The sequence below is a fragment of the Ziziphus jujuba genome, chromosome 3, assembly GCF_031755915.1.
Source record: "Ziziphus jujuba cultivar Dongzao chromosome 3, ASM3175591v1".
Lineage (NCBI taxonomy): Eukaryota > Viridiplantae > Streptophyta > Magnoliopsida > Rosales > Rhamnaceae > Ziziphus > Ziziphus jujuba.
The window spans coordinates 4893431-4899430 of NC_083381.1; positions in this window are offsets into that span (position 1 = coordinate 4893431).

The window sequence follows — 6000 nt, forward strand, 5'->3', positions numbered from 1 at the left end:
AATCAATAATGACCATCATTAGGGATGTTTGTTATAAGCCGAAGAAAATTTAAAAAAAAAAAACCAATTAAATTGAAACCAATTGAAAGAACTGAATGTCATTAATTGGTTAGCTAAACTAGTCAAAATATAAGCAGTCGATGTTCGTGTTGATCTTTGAAAGCTAATAATTAACTGAACAAATGAAAAAAATAACAGAAGAATCAAAATTGACCAATCAATACTTACATGGTTTTCAAAATTCCAAAATTGATTTTTTATCGAATAACCTATTGATTAAAATTTTCCGTTTAAAAACTAAACCGATCAAACGTGATTATTGAATTTATCCTTACCCATTATTAGTGACATATTGACATGGTAACTTAATAGGTTACTAATAAAAATTCACTTTTCCATAATATAAGAAAAATAATAAATGTAATCAATTAATATTTGCCAAGTCAGTATAGGTCCCACTAATCACCAGTGGTGGCAAAGAATGCATCTTTATTTGTATGTACATCATGATGATGTCACTTTTTTTTTTTTAATAAACCAAGAAAGGAGATATTTTAATATCAAATATAGTTGAATTTAAAATTTAAAGATTATCATCAATGATAATTGTTATTTAAACCATTCTAAAAGAGCATTTAAGCAAATGATTAAATATTAAGTCTACATAGTTAATTGATAACTCATAGCATCTACATATCAATATGGTTTTTATTATAAAGTGGAGGAGAGTTTCTATTTTATCAAATTTATATACAATATTGTTTATATCTATAGCTATATTTAAAGGATAATAAATTTATGTATGTATATATGTATGATAATATATTTCCACACATATACACACACACACATATATATATATATATGAATTCAAATACACAAGTACCAATTACAAATATGTATATATATATATAGAGAGAGAGAGAAGTAGTTATATTTTTTTTATATTATATTCTAAACAATAAAAAAAATCTCAAATGACCAATTTTTTTATCACTAAAAGGTATTATCCTTTATTTTTATTTTTTTTAATTATTTATGCTATCACTTGCTTGCTCATGTTTAGTAGTCAAAGGTGTACTATATCATCATTTTTTTTTTAATTTCAAAAAATTTTAACTATCAACCTTTTGATCACTCATGCAACATTTCAACAATAAAAGCTTTTAGATGGCTTAAGGTGTTATATTCATATTCTATCCCAAAAAGAAAAAGGGGGGGGGGGGGGGGGGGGGGGGTCTTATATTCATATTTTTGTTGCATTATTTAATTATTACAACTATATATAATTATGTGCTCACCAAAAGTTTCATCTAGTAAACAATTTACTTTTACTCTTTTTAAGCAACCAAACTCCATCTACTCACTCATTATTAGTATTAATGACCAATTCATTGGCCACTAAGACAAAAGTTTTGGTGACCAAAGAATGGCCACTAATTTCATGCACTTATATTTATTTTCATTTTTAATTACTTAGACTATAATAACCAAATATTGATCGGTGATAATTAATTTCAATGACCAATACATATATGGTCACTGAAAAATCTTCTTCCCGCTAAAAAAGACGTAGGAAAGATTTTCTGCTCTCACATTGAGTAACCAAAATTTAATTGGTCATTAAAAACTTAGATTTAGTGATCAATCCTTGGTTGCTGAAAATGTTATCTCACCATTTTTCCAATATGAGATAAGAAATTTTTAGCGACCATTATATGGTAACTGATGTTAGTCTTAACGACCAAAAAAGTTTAGTTGCAAAAGATTTAGTCACTAATTCCCTTTTTCTTTTCTTTTTTTAGTAGTGTAACACCGTAAAATTTTGACCTCTTTTGGCCTTATATTTTTTTCACAATGATTTTTCTTTATATTGAACTTCATATGAATCATTGTTTTTCAGTTTTTGTTAATAAGTTACTAAGTTTGTTTTGACCATTTTTTTGGCCTTTATTTGAGATATAAAAATTTATTTGACTACATATATATGTCTAGTATTATCTTATAAAATTTCAATTAATATTAAATTTTTATGAGAGAGAAACAAATTGGAAATTAAATGTATGTTTATAAAAACCTGATATTTTTAGTATTTTGTGTCAAATTATTAATGAATTTTGAATAGGTTTTCATTATTATTTTAATCTAAAATTTCAATCAAAGTCACTTATGCATGTATACAATACCTTTGTAAATTTTTAGATTTAGATGATATCATTTGCTAGGAAATAATTTTTCTTGTTCTAGGACTGTTTATTGGTAATTAGGTACATAATTTTAGTTCTAATGAGATGATCATGTTGTAAGCTTGACTTTAAAAATTAATGATTTAGAATTGGCATAGAATCTTTAAAGGATTTTTTAGAAGGTCTTTAATTGCTTTGAATAATAAATTTATGTTTTGGAAATTTAAACTCTTTTTCGTTGTTTGGCAAATTAATATTAAAAAGAAAATTAAACTAAAGCAATTAAAAATTAAAGAAAGCAATTGAATTGACTAAGAAGAAAAACAATGATATAGAAACGTTACAGTTTTGGATTCCCGACTACTTTTTCATATTCATTTTAATGCATGCGACCAAATTCCAACAATGATATATGCCAACCACACTTAATCTTTAAAATAATCAAAGGATGGTTCCTCAAATAATGGGTTTAATTCACATAAGGCAATCTAATTATTCCTAATCTAGATTGACCTAATTAAATCCTAGAACATGTGAATCAAATAAAAATGAGATTAAGCTTTATCATGGCATCAAAGGTATTTCTATATAACATAAAAATGGTATGATAGTATTTCTATTTATCATGTAATCCATTGCAAACAATATTATTTTCTATATTCCTTTGCAGAAAATTTAAAAGAGTTTTTAGAAGGTTTATAATTTCTTTGGATAATATGTAACACTCTGCCACTCTCTTGTTCCACCTATATTATTCCCAATTTAATCACTGCACTCCAAATGGTAAGGAGTTTTTTTTTCCTTAAATTTTTACAAACCCTGAAATCAATAGTTGTGAAAAGGCTTTGATTGTAAAAAAAAAGTAACTATCATTATATTTGAAAAATTTACCATTCAACATTTATGCAATATGGGATTGGACACCATTTAATCTTGCTAGTAAGTTAGATTGCTAGTGTTTTACACCTATCCACACTTATCTTGGTAGTTTCACACTAAACTACCATTAGTTATCATAACTCACCTAGTATGTTGTTCACTGATTATGTCCCTTCTTGCCGCGTATCCTTCAGGACTCACAGGACCTATAATAAACCTCGTTAGGGCCTAACATCCCCCTTTTTGCCTTGCATCCTTCACGACTCATAGATTTTACAATATGCCCCCTTGGGCCCAGTATCCTCACTGACACATTTATGGCCGAGTATGCTCTTTGATACAATCTATAATACCTAGCCACTCTCTTACTCCACCAATATTGTCCCTAGTTTAGTCATAACACTCCAGACAGTAAAAGGTTTTTTTATTTAAATTTCCCAAAGTTATGTAATGCTCCACCACTCTGTTACTCTTCTGATATTGTCCTCAATTTAGTCACCACACTCCAAATGGTAAGCGTTTTATTTCGTTGAAACTTCAAAAGAGGTCATCTATCCTAGGATGACTCTCATTAAAGCATTCTAAACTATATGTTCTCAAGAATCTTGAATCTATTTCGATGAGTAGCTTCTGTCATGTATGTGTTTTCATTATGGTTTTCAAACGCTTTATTTGAAAGACTTATGTACACCTAAGAATTGTTTGTATACTTGTATTAATTTGCCATGCATTATTTGAGTTAGTAAAATAATTTTGTTTAATTCACCTTTTGGGAAAATAAAGAAAGCGGTTCGCTGATCCATGTAATGATTGAGGAATCTTTTCCCATTTTCTATGGCCAATTGTTTACTTGCAGCTTCAAGAAATGGAAATGGCGGGTTGTCATGACAACTCATGAGAGATTTGCGGTCAAGAAACAGAAGATAATATATGACACTCCTCCATACATAGATCCCATTGATTTCTATTTGGGATTGTAAATTTTATTAGTTTATCTTCTAAAGGTGGCATCCTTTAATTATGTTCATGCTTAAATTAAAAGGTATATATATTTTTATGTCCATGCTTTTAATCACTGACATCTCATGTTTTTTGCATTTTACATCCACTGTTACATATAATATATATATATATATATATAACACCCCATCTCGAAATATACTGTAATTTTTCTTGCGTTAATCGAGTTTGACCGTCGTTGACCAAGTGGGATCCGTTTTGACTTTTTGATCCAAATAGAATTTTGCATTGATTGAGGCACCATTGTGAAGTACATTGTAACACTCCGTCCCGAAGTACACCGAAAATTTCTCAAATTTGACCAAGGTTGACTGGGTTTGACCGTCGTTGACCGAGAAGGGGTCAAATGTTGACTTTTTGCTCCTGATGGAATTTCATATTGACCGAGGCACCGTTAAAAAGTACACATTGTCACGAGTTCATAGACTAGTAGCACGTCAAAAACAGAGCTACGGTTTGAAAGTTATGAGCAAAATAAGTTGAGGTCCAAACTATCCAAGGGGTGCCGGAGTTGACTTTTTGTTCATGCAAAGTTGAGCTTTGACTCATACATGGTTGTGAAGTACTCATCGATACGAGTTCATAGACTAGCGATACGTCCGATTTGGACATGTGGTTTGAAAGTTATGGACCTGTAGAGTTTTTCAAATACAATATTATTTTAATATTATTTTTTAAATATGTGAACAGTGTGCCACGTGTGACTTAATAAAGGATGCCATGTGTCACAACGGTGAGATGCCACATGTCAACTATGATTAAATATCATAATATTTTATTATTATTTTATACAATAATATTATTTTATTTATTTTCTTTTATTTTTTCTTTTTTTTCTTTTTTTTTCCCTTTCCCCAGGTGGGAAAAAGCCCAGCCCCCCAAACCTTTCTCCTTCTTTCTTCTTCTTCTTTCTTTTTCTTTCCTTTTTCTTCCTTTCGGGTCCTTGTCGTTTCTCAAACTCCGGCCACCGGACGGCCACACGCACTGGCCAGGGAGGTAGCCCAGTCCCCAAGGATGCCACCCACCAAATTTCCCAGCCAGTCGCCCCCGGACGCGCCCAGATCGGGCCGGTGAAGTCGGCGGCGATGGGTTGAGTTTTCCGGCGATTCTCTACGTTTCCGGCCAACCCAGTCCGATCTTCCACCCCTTTCCCCCTATTTTGGGTTCTCTGAGTTCAAATATGGTCTCCAATTGTTTAAATTCGAAGTGGTTCGCGAGTTATGTGGAGGTGAAGTTCGGCTGGTACTTCCTGGGCAAATTCCGACCACCACCGCGCCGAATTGGGGTCAATGGAGGCCAGTAATGCGATCCTCGTTCCATAAGCTTTGATTCGGTATATTACTCGCAAATTTTGGTTAACGTTTGTGTTAAACTTCCCGGGTACCTGGTATTATTTATCCGAATAAAATATTAATTTATTTGAGTTGTGCAATATTGTTGTTCTAGGAGCACGTGTGCATCGTGGAACTTATCCCATGGAGGATCTTGGGTTAATTGCGTACTCGAGGTGAGTGACCCACCTTCAAAATTATTTTGGGTGATTAGTTATATATTTTGTGCTAATTGATTACTTGGAAAATATGTTTTATGTGTTGGTGATTTAATAAAATTACTCCCTAAGTTTATATTGTTAATTTATGATAATTTTAATGTGTGTTTTGGTGCCAAAAAATATATTTGTGAATTTAAAGGAATTGAGGTTTTAATTCCTTTAATTTATGGTTATGTTTATTATTAGATTTATTGTGCATAATTATATGATTTTAATACCTTATGAATTTATGTGATTTAATATTTACTTTGGTATGGATTGATTGCATGGATTTGAAGGAAATTATTTATTTTAAATTTATTATATATTGAGGAATTGTGGAATCTAATTATCTATGAAGTTTGTATGGGTTCAGAGGATATG